This window comes from Diadema antillarum, unplaced genomic scaffold, assembly GCF_040938485.1.
Source record: "Diadema antillarum isolate AM-2024a unplaced genomic scaffold, OU_Dant_1.0 seq00000688_RagTag, whole genome shotgun sequence".
Lineage (NCBI taxonomy): Eukaryota > Metazoa > Echinodermata > Echinoidea > Diadematoida > Diadematidae > Diadema > Diadema antillarum.
The window spans coordinates 625,726-648,576 of NW_027271593.1; positions in this window are offsets into that span (position 1 = coordinate 625,726).

Below are 22,851 nucleotides of genomic sequence, written 5' to 3' on the forward strand. Positions count from 1 at the left end.
GCTGTGAGGGGGAAGGAGGGGTCGTGCGTCGATGAGTAAGAACTTTCTTTTTTTTTCTCCCCGCCGCTCCTTAGCAAAACTGACGTGGAGACGATACTTAGAAAAGGGTGGATCTGGTGGCATAACTGTAACCCTTAAATTGATGTGTATATACCTTCATAATACGTGAAAGCTATCATCAATTTCTGCCGTTACGATTTATTCCCGCAAAGGTTAAAGAATAATGGTGCAGAGAAGCAAATTTGTTGACTGAGATTTTAACAGGCGAAGAGGAAACGTGAAGGTCGCCCTCGACGTTCTGGATCTCTAGCTACCGCTATTGTAAGCTCAAAATGAATTGGATTCAACTTGACAGGCATGACATGTTAAGCAATGGTAACTTGGCTAATTCATGCACACTGTCAATAGACATAACTTAGCTGAACGAGCGAAGATCAAAATAGCCTCTCAATCATACTACACAAACTTTGTAAAACCAAGGACAGCATCTCGTTGACATTCTCCAGTTTGACCTCACTTATTTTGATCCTTAACTTTTGTGCTTAAAATTAGGGTCAAGTTTATAAGAAGACTAACAACCTCCCCTAAAAATAACGACAAAGAACAGACAACCCCCCCCCCCACCAAACATGTATATGAGTGTTGATCACTGCAGTCAAACATGTGTTTCAACATAATAATACACATCGTAAGTACATCGTAATACGTACATCGTAGTACGTTTTCTCACACTTAACGAAAGCATAACCAGCTGATAACATTTGTAGTTTTCAGAAAAGCAATAACAACGGTTAAGGTCAAGTATTACTATCTATGAATGAATGAATGAATGAAAAAAAAATGTTAAACTGAAGAAGACAATACTAATAATGAATTGAATGATGATGAACAAAAGACAGAAGCACTCAGCCTCCATCCAAGAAAAACACACATTCAAACAAACACCAACCAACCAACCAACCAGCCAGCCAACCAACCAACCAACCAACCAACCATCCATCCAACCAACCAACCAACCAACCAACCAACCAACCAACCAACCAACCAACCAACCAAACAAACAAACAAACAAACAAGAGGAACATAAACAAAGAGGTAACGATTTGCATATATTATTATGCAGCTGGCCTTAAAATTGATGGACTTCTGTCATTCTCCACACATCCTCTCCCAAGTTCAGTTTCAATTTTATCAGTGTTATGTAGAGAAGAGAGTTAATCATGCAGTATATTGGGTAATAGAGCGTACAGTTTTTATAATAGCAAGCATGGCACTCTTCTGTACCTTGATTCAAGTTTGTGGAGACGTAGACCGTCCTGTAGTAGACCATGTAAATAAAACGATAAAAATATGAATGAAATTCTGTGAAAAACAAAGAAAGCCTCTGAGATTGTTGTATGTCAATCTCTCCGAATAATAAAGAAAGTAATTTACGGTTTCCCGCCCAGCTCATAATCATAGCATTGGACGGACTGCGATATAAATTCCAGCATATCGTAGAAATAATTGGTATGTATTAATTAAAAAAAAAAAAACTTTGCGATGTTTTTATTGTCATGCTGATTTTTATATGAGTGTTTTATGTTGAAAAAGCTGATCATCGCAAAAATTTTGCCGTGAATAAAATGAAACGAAATGAAAAATATTAAAAATGAATGTGAAGAAAGGCAATCAAATAATCAAATCAAACAATGATATCAAAGACTACTGTAACACTACTCCGGATAGAGAATGTAATGCAAAAACAAAACGTAATAAGAAAATTTGAAAGACGAGCTCTCATACGAAAGAATATGCCGATATCCACAAGAAATAAAAATAAACTGTCAGTTGTTAAACTTCTTTGAAATAAAATAACTAAACATTACATCATCTCTTTTTAAGTGAAACTGTTGACTCGCTGACACTTGAGCCTAAAAATTATCGAATTTGTCGCAACTGTTAAGTTAACATTTAAAGATTTAGTGAAGCTATTATCCTTTGAATCTTAAATCAGATGTTTTTTGGTGAGAGAATTCAGTCACAATTCAGCGCCTGGTTGTGTGACGATTTACATTGGATGAGAGCATTCTCAATATATTGTATGTGAAGCATAGTCAGAAACAAAAACAAATACAAAACCAAAAAGAAAGCAACAATGAACACATTTTGCCTAGGTATTCATCCTATCCAACTTTCTCTGAGGAACAGGATTTTGTATTTGCAAGTGTGTGTTTTTATTTTCGTGTATACAGCTCATCTTGACGCTTATATTCCGTTTATTCTTTCCCGGTAGAATTCCCTCCTAGTTCGAAAACATGAAAAATTACAGCTAAATAGAGCAGCGTGGTGTGGCAGATAGAGCTATGTATTTGTAAATGTAATAGGTTTGGGGTTCGAATCCTGCTGGTTTGTTCTTAGACAAGATGTTTTGGCCTCAATATCCCTCTTTATCCAGATGTATAAATTGGTACAGTACCTAGTTATGCTGGGGTATCAAAAATGGCGGAGCCCTCTCTCTGCATGGTAGAGTGTATAGGGTTATCACACACGGAAGAGACTTCCCTGGATGAATAAGACCATTTGTCAATCTTGTTATCATTATCATTAGAAAGGATACAGCATCGGTAATAATGGCACATGAGGCTTGAAGTGGGTGTTGGGGTTGTGCTTTTATCGTCTTTCGCCTCTTTCTTCTCCTCTAATTTCTTTATTTCATTTCTTTCATTTCTTCCTTCTTCTTCTCTCAATCCTCAATCATCCTCACTATCTTCTGTTCAATTTTTCGTCCTTTCTGTTTCGTCCTTTCTGTTTCTGTTTAAAAACTTCGTATGCAGCATAATGATTCATTCTTTTTTTAATATATTTGTGACTTTCAAAACTGTTGTTGCTCGGTAATCTCACTACTCTTTGTTTATCAGTGAGCCCGTGCTTCTGTGCCTCCAGTGCCCTGGTTATGACCCATCGTTTCCTTCTCCTCCCCCCCCCCCCCCTCTTGTCCACCTCGGGATTTACTACCTTCCTCACTGTCTCTCTATCCTCTCATCTATCTTTCCTTACAAGAGAGCCGCCTTGTGTTTGTCAATGTGCGTTGGTATGTGTTCATGTATGTGTGTAGTACTCTGTTGTTTTTTTTACTACCGCTAAGGGAAATTGTTGTTGTTGTTTTTGCTACTATATGTATGTTTTTTTTTGTACGAGGGGACTGCATTCTACAAGCTCTGCTTTTTAGCAGTCACCTCCCTTTCCAGCAATATTGTCTATGCATTTACCACAGTGCAATGAGTTATTTTTTGTATCTCTGTTGGAAATTTGCCTGTATCTGTTTTACAATGTTATTTCTGTTCATCGCATTGTGGTACTGATTTTCTGACATCTGTGTATACGGATGTTTCATTATACTTCCAATTATTTTGTTTGTTGAAAATGAAATAAATGAACTTGAACTAATATATATTTTTTCATCTTCCACCTTCACATCTCCTACATCTTCTCCTCTTCCTGCTTGCACTCCTAGTTCTTTTTCTTCTTCTTCTCCTCCTCCGTACTTGTACCCCTTCTTGTTCTACTCTTCCTCCTGCTGCTATTTCTTCTGTTATTTTCTCTTTCTCCTCCTCCTTTTCTCCTTCAATTATTATGTTCTTCACTCTTTCAGGCTTCGTTGTCGTCTTCTTACTTCGTCATATGAGGGTAAAATGGCACCTTCCTAGATTTGCTAAGTATTTCGTCAAACTCATTGATTGATTGCTTAATTGATTTATGCATTTATTCATTCATTTATTAATTAATTTTGCTTAAATCTAGTATACTGAACTGATCCTCTCGCTGGCCAAGATTCAGCCTGCCTGTCTGCGATTATATACTAGACCGCAGATCACAAAGCGGTTGTGACGTCAATTGAATACTTTGATACAGCCTGGAAAAAGATGGCTGCTTTTTAGATTGTGACTAACCCCGATCCCCACAAAACACGCCACCCACTTAATCATCATTTTGTTTGTGTCGGAAGTCTGTTTTAACCGATCAGAAGAAATAGCCCGACATAAATTACCACCCCTTGACAGCTGGGATTGCTACGGCAATCTTGTTTATGAAGGCTCATCTTTGCCAACTTCCGGTCTTTGAGATTATGTTCAGTCAGTTCATCACGTGTTAGTGGATTTCAGAGTTGCCATTATTATCCAGACCTTTAGGTCTCCTCCCGAGTTATCAAAATATTGTGATATTTTCTCGACTTTGTGAGTATAACGATTGAGTAGGCCTGGTAGGTTCGAGTGTTTTATTCTACGTAGTTAATGTGGTTCATTACGACTTGAACACCGCCATGAACTTGTACAATGGCGTTATGGGGGTTGTGCACGGCGTCCCTGGTTCAATGACATCGTTTCGATGAATTGCCAAGGCCTGATAATAGTGATAGGAGGACATGGCATCCCATGATTTATTCTGTATTCTAGGCTGATATCATGGCTGCTATACAAAGACGGCGACTTGCCAATACAATTTGATGCCAAGCATAATGAGAAAGTGAAGGTTACATGAAGAATGCAACATGTAGCGCGAATGACGTCCAAGTGGCCATGTACAAGGCAACGACTCAAGAGTTTGGAATTCGTTACACTTTTCAACTTCAATCCAGATCGCCCCATGTCTTTAGTTTAATACCCGTGCTCAGAGAGAGAGAGAGAGAGAGAGGGAGAGAGAGAGAGAGAGGGGGGGGGGGGAGGGAGAAAATTCACTGCGAAAATACTCCCCAATACCCCCAAAGATTAAGAAGAAGACCAGACACTTACATAAAAGATGCTAGTGATACGACACCAAAAGGCGCTTTAAGAAACGAAGGAAAAAAAGTCAGGAATTTTTTCATTTGAACATGTAATTTTTTTCTTTGTTTTCGTTTATCAAGTAGAAGCCATGCACCATTGTGTTTCTTGGTACCCGTTAAAGGTGACTCCATGTTTATTATAAAGGGACCTAGCACCTTCCAGAATCAACCTCTTTACTTTATTTGACATCTGTATGATAGATACCCACTCCATCTCAAAAAAGTGGATGTTACCAAAGCTGAATACTTCCTCTACACCTGAATACATATTTGTATAATCCTATGCTTACTATGGAAAAAAATTCACTACTGTAATTCATCGCATATACAGTATAGTTAATAAGTAATCTGTAAAGTAGTTTATAAGAATAACACACACACACACACACACACACACACACACATATATATATATATATATATATATATATATATATATATATATACATACACGCACACACACACACACACACACATATATATATATATATATATATATATATATATATATATATATATATAAATGTTCATCTTGGAATTTTCCACGTGTTGGACTTCGAATGTTATAATTATAAAGAAGAATGAGTCTCAAATACGCCATCTGTAGATCCAACAAGAAGGTTTTTATTCACAAAATTTTCACCCCGCCTCGGGCCTTCGTCAGTGAAGTGTATACACTACACTGACGAAGGCCCGAGGCGGGCTGAAAATTTTGTGAACAAAAACTTTCTTGTTGGATCTACAGATGGCGTATTTGAGACTCATTCTTCTTATATATGTTTGTGTGTGTATGTGTTTGTTATATTCTTACAAACTACTTTGCATATTCCTGAAAATTAACATAACACTGTTTAACAACAATATGTGCGTCACTGAAATGTAACAAAATAACTTCTGAAACTTCCCCCAGGATTGAGGAAGATCTCAGTAATGTTGGTTATATACTGCATGTGTACAGAGTTGCAGAATTCATAGTGATTGGGAAGAAGAATTGCAATGAACAAGGATGATGACGTGAGAGTTCACGCAAGCAGAACAAAAGAAGAAAGCATGCATGAATTCATGCTGCACATGTCAACTTGTTAAAGAAACGGCATCGTAACAGAATTATATTGCGGCATTTCTGTAATGTGTACTCCTCTTATACCATCATCATTGTTAAGTGTAATTCGTTTTGGGGTTTTCAGAGTACAGTAGATTGGTTTGATCTCTGCGCAAGGACCACAATCAACTCCACAAAACTATAAATGGAGCTGCCGATTTATGACGTATGTGATGTGATATCATAAAAATCGTCTGGGCTTCCCCTTTAAAGACACTCAGTCGTGGCGAGTGGTTTGTGCGGCACGGAGACGAACGCAACACGCTGCCTCCCCCATTCTGTATCAAATGTAGTGACCCCCGAATGAGAATAGCGCTGGCTCAATGGGTCAGCAAAAATACGTTAGGCTACAAGAGAGCTCCCTGTGCTTATCTCCTAACCCAAAATGGCTGTCCCAGCGAGCCACGAGAGCTTCCGAATGGACGCACACTCTCAGTGTGCATGCGCATGAAGAGAGGCCAAAAGAGCCACGCGTCTTCTGGCCTCTCTCCTCCAATCACCGCAGCTCGCGGTGACAATATTTGTGTATGATGCGTACACACACACACACACACACACACGCCGCAGCGTCTTCTGGCCTCTCTCCTCCAATCACCGCAGCTCGCGGTGACAATGTTTGTGTATGATGCGTACACACACACGCACACACATACACTAAAACTTGTCTCAGTGGTAGCATTACACAAACTTCGGTCGTTCGGAGTTTACGTACCATGAGGGATGGCGATCGGCTGCCTTTAAGACGAAAGAGAGGAAGCGCGAAATCTACGTTTGATTCATTAATACTGAATGCCGCTTCATTCTGTGTGAAGATTCATCTTCAGCTTTGGAACAGTCAGGAATGCGACACTGGAAGTAGAGGGTCGTTGTTGTTATATTTTTCATTCATGCATTGTTTGAATCCTGGCTGTCGCTCCGTGTAAGTGGGTGGTGATGGGCGTTCTTAATTATGAGTGTAATTTGCTATCATTACTGAGTCCTAAACATTAATTGATCGCACGCAGGAAGTCAAAAATTTGCCCCTTCTGGTGTTCTTTTAGGTGAGGTTGTAGGTTTACGCCCTATCCTATCTATTACAGTGAGTAACGGTGAGTTCGTTTACAATGCACTCAAGCGGAACATCTTTATTTATTAGTACTTATTTTTTAAGCACAGTTTATACTCATAGTTTTAAAGTCCTAACAAAGTAAAATCTAAATTGAAATTCACATTGTGCACATATTAACAGAGCAAGCCCATATTGCATGTTCTTATTCATAAAATTTTGAATAAAACAAATATTGGAGGCATAACAAAGACAGAAAGTATTACGTATGCATCGTCCTGACATGAGATGTTTGAAATATCTAAAAATAGGACAGTTATGAAACTTAAGTTTTCTTATGTTTTCATGAGACAATGAGTGTCAAGCAAGTATGCAAATTAGGCGAAGTGATGAGGCCATAAGTTTTCTATTGACCTCCACAAGTCTTTTTCAAACTTTCCTCTTTTTTTGGAAACAAAATCAGAAACAGAAATTATTCTTCCTGTCAGTATTTGTTTTGTTGTAATTGCGGGGAAGGGATTCAGTCACTGCAGTCTTGGCATGGTTGTTACTATGGTATTTTTGTGAACAAACCAAAAATCGGAGGTTGTGGCATTACGACATCTTCATCTGAACCAACATCCATTGTACGGTTGTGGCGAAAATCACTATTCCGTTAAACCATGTGAAAGTTAAAATTTCATATTTTTATTATTTGCAGAGCGCGTTCGTTGTGAAATTTTTACTAGTCTGTTTGCAGGATGTTACTAAATTGATTGAAGTCAAATTAAACACAGATGTGAGGAAATCTACTTTCAGAAGATATTTTCACATAGGCAACAAACAAGTAGAAGTGTCACAGTATTATGCCTTTTCGTTTGGGCAGGCTTCATTTATGTTCGTGCGTGAAAGAGGAGACAATGGTTAGTTTGGCAACTTCTTAATAGATGACAATTTTCCATGGCTTTCTTTACATTTTTTGGGGGGTCATCCTTGCAAAAAAAAGATCATTTTCCTTATCATGCATTCATTTGCGCGCGCGCGCGCACACACACACACACACACACACAAACATAACATATATATATATATATATATTATTCTTATTCTTATTCTTATTACTATTATCATTACTATCATTATCATTATTATTATCATTATTATTATTACGCTTTATGACTTAATTTGTACATCTTACAAATTTGTAAAACAATGTAATTACGATAGTATAATTCATGATTTGTATTACATTTGATTTTGTTTTGGATGGAAATAAAGTATGATTGAATTGAGTCGAATTAAATTGAAACTGTTTTGACAAGATATGGCTTTATGTCACTTAGAGGTAAGCATCAACTCAACACGTTACCTTCTATATCCAGTTAAATGTCAGAAAGGGAGTATACACGGTCATTCTAGTTTATCTGTGAAAGTTGACTTGCCTTCGTACCCGGACGAAACGATTTCATCAAGTTCGAAAGCAGCTATTTTCTCGATGGTCCAGACATGTGACCGGGTTAGCCTAACCCTCACCCGTGCCTGGGCCTATCATCTGACAAGCCAGTGAGTGTATCTGTTACCATGACTACGATATTTCACTGACGTACTTTCAACTATGATTTGCACATTTCTGAAACGAAAAGTGCCCATTAAAATATTCCTTGTTGACTCTTTTTGTATTTTTCACCTTTTCCTTTATTTCCCTATTTTGCCTTACCTTTCTGTCTTTCCTCAGTTTTCCATTTCTTTTCTTGTTTGTCTGAACCTGTCTTGTTCTAGTTCTTCCCTTGTATTTGCCCTGTCATAAGCGATTCATTCTATTCTTTGGTCTTGTTGCATCTATATAAATGAGCCCTTTCTTACCCTCGCTTTTTTGTCAGGCTATTAATGCCCGATGGTGCGTTTAATCCCTTACAAAATATATTGGAATAAAGATGATCTTATCTATTTACAACAATATCATGTGGTCATCTCATAAACCCTTTGTGCCGTTAATACATGCTTTGGTCAATGTATAGTTCATACACATTAAAAGTAACCACGTGGATCATATTTAGTTAACAAATAGGTAAGGGCAAACATAATGCTTTAAACATCATTTTAAAAACCTCCGCGGAATTTTTCAAAGAGCATCAATAACATTAAGAGAGTTCAACATCATGACATTATCGTTTTCTGGCTGTGTTTAAAGAATGAAAAATCCTGCAAAATCTGTTGGCATTCATTCATTTTTACTCACATGATTATGTAAACATCTTTTTATATTGTTTTACCTGCTATCTATTTTGATCGAAGTGAATTCTGCACAAATTATTCCTGTATCATTAGTATCATGATTTTATACCTCATCGCATAGGGTCATTGTATTTCTAGCAGGAATGGAGAAATCGAATCAATCAAATAATCAAAATCATGAAATCGATGTTTGATATTCTTAAATGCAATAATAACAGATGATATATTCGTATCTCTCTCTCTCTCTCTCTCTCTCTCTCTCTCTATATATATATATATATATATATATATGTATATATATATGTATATAGTGTAGCCAAAAATTATTTGGACACCTTAAATTTTATCTTAAATGGATCTGGAGTGATGCCTTTTGAGCAACAATTGTTGATCAGTGGATAAAGAGTGTTGTAGTGATTGATTTCATGTGGTAAAGAGAAAAATGAGATTATATCTACCCAAATTATGAAATGATCAATGGAAAAGGACTTTTGGGGTCACAAAAACATTATTTGGACATCTGGTATTTGAGAACATTTTCTAATTTCAACAGCACCAGTGGACAAAATATTAGCATTCTGCTGCAAGGAACAAAATAGTAGAATTATGCCTGAACTCCTTGGCATGCATCAATGCCCAATACACCTGCTGTAGGACAAATGATGAAGATGTTAGGCATTAATACCAGACCATAGCTTGCCTAACGTGGTACATTCTTTCTGCTATTCATAAGCATCTGCATCATACCTAAGTAAGGCCATGTGCTATAATATCATGCTGTATAACACATTAGTAGTGTCTATTCAGCTTTCAAACATGGCTAAAACTGCTGAAATGGCCCACGCATTGCGTGAGAGGGTGATCAAGTTTCACAAGGAGGGACTTTCTGTCCGTGAGATTGCAACCAGGTTGGATATGAAACGCTCTACCGTGCACTACACCATCCAGAAATTCAAGAAAACTGGGGAAATCAAGAATCTGGTAGGCCGTGGAAGGAAGAGGAATACCAGTGCAAGGACAGACAGTTACATCAAGAAGTTGGTAATGAAGAACAGGAAGATGTCGTCAAAGGAGCTTGTAAAGCAGGTGGAGGAGGCTACTGGTGTCCGGGTCTGCATGCAAACAATCAAAAACAGGTTAAATGAACGTGGGTTGCATGGGAAGATTCCTCGCAAGAAACCGTTCATCAGCCAGAAGAACAGGCATAAAAGCCTGAAATTTGCCAAAGAACATGTTGGCAAGAGCATGGATTTCTGGAAATCTGTCCTGTGGTCAGATGAGTCGAAATACAACATGTTTGGCTCAGATGGTCGTCAAAGAGTCTGGCGAAACTCTGCATAAGAATACAGCACTCAGTGTCTAAACCCAACTGTGAAGCATGGGGGTGGTAGCGTAATGGTGTGGGGTTGCATGACAGCTGCCGGTGTGGGCAACCTACATTTCACTGAAGGGATGATGAATGCCGAGATGTACCAGGAGATCCTGTCCACTCAGATGATCCCCTCTGCTAGAAGACTGCTTGGGCGCCGTTTCATCTTCCGACATGACAATGACCCAAAGCACACTGCAAAGCGAGTTCAGACCTTTCTCCAGAAGAAAAAGGTGAACGTCCTTAAGTGGCCCCTACAAAGCCCAGATATCAACCCCATAGAGCATCTCTGGGATGAGCTGGAGCGGAGGCGTCCCCCAGAACCGCACCCAGCAGCAAGCAGAACTTAAAGAACATATTTCAGCGCACCTGGGAGAGTCTCGACCCAGCGATTCGCAACACCCTGGTTGAGAGCATGCCACGGAGGCTATGTGCAGTGATCGCAGCTAAGGGAGGACCAACCAAATACTGAAAAGGACACGTTGAACCTGCCGAGGTGCCACAAACCACTACATGTCCAAATGATTTTTATGACCGTAAAACTGGAAAAAAAACACCTCTGAATTGGACAACCAGTTAGTATGAAACTCTTTTTTTATTATTTGTGCTCAAATGGAAGCCTGTAATCATCATGTTCCAGCCAGTTAATTAAAGGGTGTGTACAGTTCTGGTCCAGGTGTAGATTTAGCTTTTAACATTTTGCGAGATATTCAGAAACCACTCTATGAGATGTCAAAGAGCATGCAGTTCTAAGGGGTATCAAAAGTTTATTCAATGAAAATCGGTTCTGAAATGGCTGACATCTCCAAAAACAAGGTGAAACAAAGAGATCCTAATAAAGTTGGGGCATGTCGCCTTTTATTATTAGCACTTTTTTGGATATCTCAGCCATTTGAAAACCAATTTTCATCAAATAAATGTTGAATCCTTCTTAAAATTACATGCTCTTTCATATTTCATAAGAGGCTTTTCATTATCTCACTTAGGAATGTTCAAAACATGAATCCTTACCTCAACCAGTACTGTACAGTCCCTTTAAAGGATATGTCGACTGAATATTTTCTATCCAAGTTTGTTTGATTTTTTCTGGTTTCCAGATAATTTGTGTGTGTGTGTGTGTGTGTGTGTGTGCGTGTGCGTGTGTGTGTGATTGTTTTCTGTTGTGTGTGTTTGTTTATGTGTGTGAGGACTGTTTATTAAGATTTCTGGCGGATATCTTTGCGAGAGGAAACCCTCTCTCTCCCCGATGTCATAACCAAGAACGAGACAGCCCCATACAATGAAAGCACGAGATCTTGAGACTTTCTTTCCCTCTGACAGGTTTCTGGACAGCAGTCCAATCAATTAGTTAAAGTCTACAATTTGTATGGAATTAACTTCTCGATTTGTGAATGACATTCACATAAAGGGATTGTTGTTGGAAAATAATATAGGATTAATGTAGGTGCGATCAACATAGCGTAACGATTCACTGACCGGAAGTGATACATGGTCATTTTTACACCTGACCCATGTCCGCGTAATCATGTTTACGCCAGACTGTATAGAGTCATCCGCTCTTAGCGCAATTGAAGTTTAGGATGGCACCTAGGCGATAGTCATCCATTAGATCTGTAGAAATACTCTGTAGTCGTCACGATTAAACAAGTACTCGTCACCATGGAAGCTATAAGATACCTGCCTGCGGTGATGCAGTGTAAGACACGGTCTTTCCTGCGTCCATCTTCTTTTCCTGTGCTCACAGTAGTCGTTATGTTAGGATCAAGTCCGAATGTTATACGTTCGTCCTGAGTGGAAGCAAGATTATTCAAGTATGGATACATTTTCCATTTAGGCACGACTTTCACAAAACACTAACCGGTTTTTCTTGAGTTGTCTGTACACATGTATTATTATTTTCATACCATTCCAAAAGAAAATACTGTTTCAATGATTCTACTTGGGGTTAATTGTTGCCTTTGTATTCATAGAGGCTTGTCATCACACAATGAAGAAATGAAATCGTTTATGAAGAATCACATAAATTAGATTAAACCGATTTGTCATTGTACAAAAAAGGAAGTGAGCAATACTACACAGAAGACATCGTAATCTTGTAACGAAGTGAGCTAATAAACACACACACACACACACACACAAGAATATATATATATATATATATATATATATATATATATGCATACATTTTTAAGTCAACATGATTCATCGAAACTTCCGTTGGTCTTAATCTATTTTATCTCATCTGCTGCTCTTCTTTAGCAATGTTTTTATCTTAATCAGACAGTGCTCGTCATTACTGCGTGTAATTCTCCCATCTTTATATTCAGGGCTGCGTTGAATATTTAAGGCTGTGACAGTTGTATTTTATCTGCTTACATTTTAACTGGAAATAACGTATATATATGATTATTATGAAACAAATCTAATCCAGATTACATAAATTATTGACCATTGCATGAATACATCACATTGAACTCCTCAGCGTCAGGATTGGATCCTTTGAATGGCCCTGTGCAAGTCTTTGACCTACTAGGTGCCGTCATAGGTAATTCAAGTAATATTCTACTAATCACGTGATCAGTGACAATTTCAATGTGTTTCATACCGCAAGCACGAATAAACATCGCAGTTGTGTGTGTCTCCAATGACGTGTATTTAATTCTCTTGTGGTTCTCTGTTTGTATTTCAGTGACTATTGCATGATTTAGCTTTGTTCAGTTTGTTCGAGGCGGTTCCATCACTGAAATCATATTAGATGCCTGCATCAGTTCACTGGCAATTGCTCTCTTTTGTTAATCTTGTTCAAATGTGATATAGACCACACGTGCAAAGTTCATTGAATTTGACCTTCCATTGTTTGTAGTTTGAAATGACAGCGACAGGCAGTTATAGCAGTGATTTTTGCCTTGCAGCTTATTTGCGATTCGTTTTCCGTCAAATGTAATACTGACGAAACTCTCTGCGATGACATCACCCTATTCAGCTCTTGCTTTTAAAGGGGGGACTTAGGGAACTTTTTCGGTTAATCAAGGTGGTTTCATACTACAGAAGGAAAGGGGGCAATGAATAGTAGCCTGGTGTTGTATGGAAGCTGAATTTGTTCGGCCTTATTGAGATATATTCTTGCCATTTGTGGGGACTACACTCAATTTGTAAAGATTGTATGAATTCATTTTCTCTCATTGCGATCTGAAAATGGACGGCGGGAGGATCAAAGTGAGTATCTAGCCCTACGAAACACAGACGGACTATGTCTAGCTGCTCTTGTAGTGTCTTGGCCCCCTTCCTTTTCCTGCAGTACTTTCCTGCCTAACCCAACAACATGACTTGCTGTGATTCAAAAGGAGTTAGCACTGCGATGACAGGCGCCCCCGAATTTTAAGTCGGCCATCTTGACTGACGTCACATCCTGGTTACGAGCCGTTGCGTTGTTGCCGCACACTCACCGAGGTATATCCTGGGTGCGGATAATTTTAGCAGCTCTCTGTGCCATTTTTAGCGCGCCTGTTCCCCCCTTGCCCCACGTGACGATGTTTCCACACTTCTTGCCTGTTATCTCGCGGTGCTGTGCCGCGCGTGTTGTGATCGTCCTGCGCGCGAAACATCGTGACGTCTGAGTTGCCATGCCAACAACGACGTTCGACGAAAGGGTCGCCTTTAAGTGACACTCCGTTCCGTGTGCAAATTGTTGCAAACAAAAAAAAAGTAAAATCAACAAACAGACAAGTGACATTTTTTGACAAAATTGGTATAAAGGCAAAGAAAATTATGAGATTCAAAAGTTTAAATATTTGAAGAGTTTGTTCGCAAAAACCGATAAGTCCATTTTTGAAGATTTTGAAGTACGGTCTCTTTCATAAAGTACAAAACGATACCTTTTAAATGATATATTGGTCACTACATTATAAAGGTACATTTTTGAAGTTATGGTCAAAAGAAGCAAAAATTTTCTTATTTTCTTGACCTTTAATCGCAAATATCTCCATTTGGCAAATATGGACTTATCGGTTTCTGCGAACAAACTCTTCATTTACAAATGTTGGTACTATATATGGATGGAAATTACGAAGGTGAAGGTGTAACCCGGTGAAGCTCATTTCTTATTGCATGCACGTCTTTACAAGAACAGTGTTTGCTTTAATGATATGGTGAAGCGAGCATTCAAAATTAGCTTTACTGAAGAAATAGGTCGATTTACAAAAAAAAAAATAACTGTAACGGAAGAAGACAGAAAAAGAGTACACGGAGAATGGGAAGATAGAAAGCCAATCAGAAAGAGATCAATAAAGAAAAAAATGTCTGAAAGAAGGAAGGAGGGAAGAAGAGGAAAGAGAGGACAAGAAAACGCACAAAGGATAGTGAGAGCATACAGAGAAATAGGAGAATGGAAAACGAAATGAAAAGAGTTAGAAAGAACAGTGCAAATGGAATTTAATTCAACGAGGCAAACTTTACTCTGTCTTTAAAAATCAGAAGATATCCCTCCCCTCAAAGGGACGACTTAGTTTAGGTTGAGAACTAGCGTTAAGGTTTCTAACTTTTTTTTTCTATGAGATAATGAGAAACCTCTCATGACATATGAAATACCAAAAGGTTCAACGTCTATTTGATGAAAAATTGGTTTTGAAATGGCTGAGATATCCAAAACAAAGCCATCCTAATAAGAGGTGTGAACTACCTTTTATTAGGATCACTTTGTTTTATTTGTTTTTAGACGTCTCAGCCATTTCACAAACGATTTTCATCGAATAAACTTTGAATATATATCTTTTAGGATCGTATTTTCAGCCACATTTCTTATGTGGTTTCTCAGAATCTCCACCAATACTACATTATCCCTCTATCGCTCTGTGTGCCACACTCTTTGCCCTGTCCATACTTCTATGTATGTGCAGTGATGGATCGGGGGGGGGGGGGGGGCACCGGTCGCGAGCCTCCTTTATTTTTGCTGAAACAAAAGAAATAAATAGATTTTTTTTGGGGGGGGGGGGAACGTGAGCCCCCCTTTAATTTTGTAAAGGCGCCCCCTATTAACAAAATTCCTTGATTCGCCCCTGATATGGGTAAATTTTGTGCACATTATTTGACTCATTGACACGATAATGGTTAAAGAAGGGGCGGACGAGGAGGATGAATGAAGGAAGGGGTAGCTAAAGAATCAAGTGAGTGTCAGTGCTGGGATAGTTCCAGGCAGGGGGGAACGATAGTCAGTTAATCTGTGTTGCTCTGCAGAGGCACGGCAACGGGTAGGCAATTATCCATAACCAGTCTATAGAGGGCACCATAACCAGATGATAACTATGTGTAGCAGAGAGTGATTAAGGAGCTGGGGTGGCTGATGCCAGCTTTACTTCATGGAGGACAGCTTTACTTCTTTGGGGACAGCTTTACTTCGTTGAGGACGAGTCCCGAGTATCCTAGGGCAGGTACCTATGGGAAATGCGTGTTGTAGCAAAATCAGTCCGTCCTCAACGGATTAAGACTTGGGTTTTATTGTACCGTTCTTCTGTACGAGACGAGACAGTTACATTGTACAATCATAATTTATTTTTTTAGTATTTTTTTCTCTCTTTCCACCCAGAGGATAAGTTTGTTTATTTGTTTCTTCTTATTGTACAGGGAGTCTGGGACCTGTTTTATTTGTAGGAAGGATTTTCATTGAATGGATCACGCGCAGTAATGAATTTTGGATCTGTTATTGGAGCATAATGTGAAAATTATGACCGCTTGATTCTTTTCATTATCATTTTCTTTATCATTCAAAGTGTCCTTCCATTGGAACTGAAAACACGACCGTTTAGCTTTTAACGGTCATTACGCTTCTTGCATGAATTCCTTATTTGCGTTGATATAAAAAAGAAAGATGCTTTGTTACATTCTGTAAGAAAACAGTTTTCCCTTTCCAGAAGTTGTGCAGGGAGCCATTTATTTCTTTTTTTAAAACATACATTAGTTTGTTTGAGAAAAGAATAATGTTCCCATTTATAATGTGTTAATTTTGTAAAAATTACGTCAAGTCCATGAATAGACGATTTGGCTGAAAAAAAAAAAGATGTGCGTTTTTTTTTGACAATCGAGTGTGTAATATTATACTTCTTCCTGTCCACATGTGTATTTTATTGATCTATTAGGTTTAAACGCCTAATATTCCGCACACTTGTCTTGATTGCACCTAAACTTTAAAGGGATAGCAGTGGTGGAGATGAGGATTGAGCTTTTAACTTTTTGTGAGATAGCAAGAAGCCACGTATGAAATAGTACAGACCATACCATTTTAAGAGGAATTCAAAGTTTAATTTGGGAGAAAATCGGTTTTGGAGTGGCTTAGACATCCAAAAACAAAGCGAAACAAAGCAATCGTAATAAAAGGTAGGTCCCACCTTTTATTAGGATTGCTCTGTTTTGGATATCTCAGCTATTTAAAAACCAATTTTCATCAAATAAACGTTGAATTCCTCTTAAGATTACATACTCTTTCATAAATTATTTCTTCAGAGTTTTCTCATTATCTCACCCCAAAATACTAGAAACCTGAAGTAGGTTACATGAACTATAACCAAAGCTGTACGATCCCTTTAAGGCTTTTTATTTTTCATGCATATATTCATGTGGTGTGAAGAGTTAATACTTTTTATCTTATTCCTCTATTGTCTTTAATGAACTAGGGAAAATTATATTTCATTGGACGTTATCTCTTTGCGTAGTCTAGAGACTTTGAGCGTATATCTTTTTTTTTTTAAAGAATAACATCTAAAAAATATTGTCTGGCGATTGCATGAAACTTTCACGGTGACGGGCCGCTCTAATTATGATACTAAACACAATTTTAACAAAACTGTCGTAAGGGTTACTATGATATTCCTCTCAGAACTTTTTTCCACTTCTCCAAGAATTCCAGGAGGCAGCTTAAAGTCGGAGAAGAATCATGAAGTTTGATTGGATAAGCTTTGAATATGACGACTAAAACCGTTGCTGTTACTCAACGGATTTTAGTCTGTCTGTAATAAACTTACAAAAGGCATTTGTTACAGATGTTCATTCGCATAGTGAATAATCTTATAACAATTGTCATTATTATAGGTTGTTTATCTTGCAACGTTTTAACTTTTATACTTCATAATAAGGCAATTCTAAAATTATTGAAGCTTTCCACGTCCCCTCTATTTGTTGACGTCCACTCTTCCCAAACAATGTTCTGTGAAGCTTCCTTCACATATCGAATGGAATCATGGAATATAATTTGTTTTAGAAATTTGTTTTAGAAATTGAGTAAAAATACATGGTCAAAGTAAAGAGAATTGTTGGAAAATAGCACAATACAAACAAAGAAACAGGTTGATTTGATTGAGCGCATACAAAAGCGAGCCTGCAGGATCATCATTGGTCGGAGCTATTCCAGCTATTCAGACGCTAGGGACACTCTGCACCTCCCCACCCTTAGTGACAGGCGGCGAGACCTCTGTGTGTCCTTCGCGAGGACCCTCCTGGATCCCTCCTCCAAGTTGCACCACCTGCTTCCGCCACCCCGTAATCACTCACACAATACCAGAAGTAAACAGAAATTCACCACTCTCCGTTACAGAACTGAAAGACATAAGACCAGTGCTATTCCTCATTTAATTCGTTTGTTAAATGAATAGTTATGTTGTGTGTGTGCGTGTGTGTGTATGCGCGTGCGTGTGTGTGAGGGTGTGCGTGTGTTTGCCTATGGTGTATCTTTTAACAACACATTGTAAATTAAGATCCTTTTTAAATACATGTACATGTGTAGATACTGTATAGAGTGTGTGTATGTGCTAATGTAACCGAGTTTAATGTGATAGAAGTGTTTGTAGCATCACCTGCACCAACAAATGGAAGGGACAGAAATCCAAATCTCAAGAACAGAATATTTTTTTAATGTCCATTTCTGATCTCCAAACATATGGTTTGTTTGTTTGTTAGTTAGGATGTTCTTTTTCTGTCACCTGCCGTTTTTTTTTTTCAGTATTAATCATTTTTTGTCTGATTGAAATGCACGCTTGTTTGTCTTTTTTTAAAATGATTTGAATCATTTGATACGTGAAGTCTTTTTTCCCCTGCTTTATGTTTTAACAAGTCTATTGATATAAATGTAATGTAAGTGATTAAGGTTTTTTTTTTTTTCTGGTGAATGACATAAATGCAATATATTTTTTGGTAATTTCTAGTATTTGAGAAATGTTTATAACAACCTCTGCATCAACAAGTGCAAGTAACCAGTATATGTAAAATAAGCACAGAATATGTTTTTATGTTCATTGTTGATTTCATTTCCAATTTTTCATTTTTCCTCATATGCCATGTGCCATTTTTTAAAGTCTCAGGCAAACTTTTCTGACTCAGCCAGTGCAATACTGCCATACACTATAGTGCGATACCTGCCTTCTTATGTTCTGTGTTATGTGATCTGTGATATATGAAGATTTTTTTGATTTTTTTCTTTTTTTATGTTTGACCAATTGTTTTGAAATATGAAATCAATGTTTTAAGTAACAATGATAATATATAAGGTTTTTATTTGGGGGGGGGGGTGGGGGTGAACGTGATATTGATTGTTGTAAGAGTAATACGTTTGTAAATGATAGTTTTGTTGTAATGATACCAAATGTGTGGTTATGATAATGATAATCAATTTTGGACACTGTTAGTGAATAAAATGAGGTAGAAGTAAAAAGGTGAAAGTTGGATAACGTAAAGCTTAAAAATAGGAGAGAGAAAATGAAGAATAAGAAGAACAAAAAGAAGAGAAAAAGGAAAACAGAGGAAGATGAGAAAAAAGTCGAATTTACAGAAATTTTTAAAGTAATCGTGATTATTTATGGTAATGAGAATAGTGATGTTAAAGGAAATTGTATATGTATAATGGGAATGGTGTTTTAGTTTTGAATGTTGATATTGTGTGACGAATATGTTTGATATGCATTTTTCATTCTATGTATTTATACAATTTTGTACATATTTTAAAGTAACGTGCTTATTTCTGTAAAATGTCTGCAATCCAGCCTGCGGGCTGCAATGGACATTACTCAGTAAAATACCCTTTCAATTTAAGTCTCTGTGCCGTTTGGACCATGAGATATTTGTTTCATGCTCTTTATCACACAGAAATGGTCTTGCCCCTCTGATGGTCAGCTAACCTACGTGACTCAAAGCTTTACCTATCTGTTGCATTGGTTTCACTGTTTTCTTTCAAAGCAATTCGCTTGTCCACTGTGGTATTACTTTACACTGACCGGACTACTTACATACAGCTTTGGAACCTACAGAGAATATGTATTTCTTACGAAAGAGGAAACACTGCCACGTTAAGCCTGTTTAGTGTACGTGGAGTGCACGCGGAAATAACTCACGCAATGATCCTGAAATGTAAGAAGTGAAAGTATATTAGAAAGTGGGTAAACTTATACGAAGAAAAGGAAGTTTCTAAATTTTCGCTATTTGGAATTTCGAGGTTGAACTCTGAACAAACTTATTTGAAAATCGAAAGTGTCTATTTTTGGCACATCGTGCATGATATATTATTATGATTACTACAAGAGAAAGGTACATAGATAAATAGATAGATACTATACCAGATTCGCAGCTAAACAAATTATGTATTTAGAATTCAGAAATTACCGCACTAAGAAACACTCTTACATAAGCTGGTATAACTCCACTCTTAAAGCTATTACATTAATAGGCTTTCAGTCCAGTCACGTACAATGTTCAAAGTACCACTGCTGACTTACCAGTGTTTCCACTCAATGGTTCTAGAACATCTAAGTGAATCTATAGTGAAGTATTTGCCTTCTAGCAATCTCAGAAAGATCTCATTATTCTGTTATTATATCAAGTTGTATGGAGATAGATCTTTTGCTGAGTCATTTCATTTTTTTCATTTCATTTATTTCCACATCCTGATAAAAAACATACAAGTAATACTAGAACAAACACATACACAGTAGAACATTGGAACAATACAGAAAAATGTTCAACTTAAAACAATTCCACACCATACAAACACAACATAAAAGCAATTCGTTCAGTTTGTGGGGGGATCAACATAGACCGTTTGGTCTTTCTATGGCTGATCCCAAGTATTACAGCTAAGATAGTTACATTGATGGAATACAAACAAGAAAACTATACTACCGAAAAAACACATACATTTAAGAAGGCAAGAGTCTCCATAGTGGCATGCTTATACACTGAATAAAACTTGAGACAGTCACTGCCCCCTTACTTTCGAATACCAGCCCATCTTATGTGAAGGACTCATCCGCAACATCCAAATTTCAAACCATTCTGAAAATATATCTATGTGACTGTTTCCATTTGAAAGCATTATTCTGTCCTATTTTTCCTCCATAAAGCGCAAAGAGACGCATCGACAGTGATATGCGCCATATCAAAACGTATACTATTGTGATCATCATGAATAAATCGATCGAAAGATGGATGGATAGATGGATGGATAGATGGATAGATGGATGGATAGATGGATGGATGGATGGATGGATAGGTAGAAAGATACATAGATAGATAAGCAGATAGACTGCGTATGTGTGTGTGTGTGCTTGAGAGAGAGAGAGAGAGAGAGAGAGAGAGAGGGAGAGAGAAAGAAAATTATGCTTATATCCGTAATGCCACACAAAAAAATTAAAGTGTTCATGTAACTATTGAAACCGTACGCTCTCAATCGGAACAAGGCAAAAGTTATCATATAACAGTGTATAGGCATTCATAACACTGTTATGCTGGTCAGTCTCCGCAATGGTGTGGTAAGTGTCCTGTTTGAATGAGGCATGGATTTATGCAAAAAAAGAAAAACTTTGTCTGTCGATGTACATGGAATCAAAGCAACGCTATAAAAATATGAATGAATCTGATATCTTGTTATCTCAACTATGAGAAGAATTCTTACAGAGTTTGAAATAAAATCTACCTCTAACTCTGCAAAATGCAGTTGCCTTTGACAAATCAAAATATATATAGTACACATTTTGTTTAAACCGAATAGGAATAAAAATAGCTGCTAAGTTTCAGATTCTTGTTTTCACGAAACAACATACATGTAATTCGATATTCATATGAATTGGGAGGAAGGGTTGTTTGTGGGTATAACCACACGCGTATAGTACAACGTGGCTTCAAAGTCTTTTCTGTTCTCATTACATATCATGCAGCTCCCTTCCGAGTCCGTAATACGTGGAAATGATAGAGGGGAGAATGTGTCAAGTCGTTATAGGGCTTTATGTGTAAACCTTTTCCTTCGTACTTTCACTTTTTTCGTAAGCAGAAAGAACGTCATTTGCCATGGCAGGCATGTAGGTTTTAAAATTCATTGAGATAAGCATCTTTGATGTAATGATTATTCATAATGTTTTTGTAATCCTCGTAAGTACTGCTTGCCAGCACATTCACCTGACAGCAACAGAGTGCTTATTAAATCCTAATATTTAGCAAAAATGAGATAAAAATGTGTTAATGCATTTATTGGGGAGGAAAAAAAAATATAATAGATGCTTCCAACTGTCACCTGCAGGCTTATTACGCAAGTACATTAATTCTTTATTTGAACATGAATCCCATCATTGTTACGTCGGGGAAAGCCTATAGGCCTACATTATATCGCTATGAAAAAAATAAGTGACGTGCCTAACCAAGTGAGCAGAAATAAAGATCATTTTCTGAAATTTGGACGTGAGCTAATAACAAAATGATCCATTAGTGTGGAAGTCATATTATTAGCCCACTATGCATAAGGCTATGAATCATTTCTAAAATTATTGGTCAGTGTACATACATACGACTATCTATCCTCTTTTTCTCTCTCAACAAATATTTATATCTGTATCCATCTAACTCTCCATCTATCTTCCTTTCTATCTATCTATCCATGTATCTATCTATCTATATATCTATCTATCTACCTATCTATCTATCCATGTATCTATCTATCTATCTATCTATCTATCAATCTTGTCAGTCTGTCTATTTATCTATCTATCTATCTCTCTTATCTATCTATCTATCTATCTATCTATTTATCTATCTATTCATTCTGATAACTATTAATATACACACACAGACGCACACACACACAGGCACACGCACACACACACTCGCAGACACACACACATTCAATCCTTGTGAACCACAATTTACGTGTATATCGTGACGTCATCCGATGGAGTGGAAATTATTGACCATAGGAAGGGGCTTGGAAAAGAAGAAAGCTTAAAGGCATTATTTACCATTTGCAGATGAAACAAAAACCCAGCTTTAGTGCTTCAAAGTAGTTTATAAACATG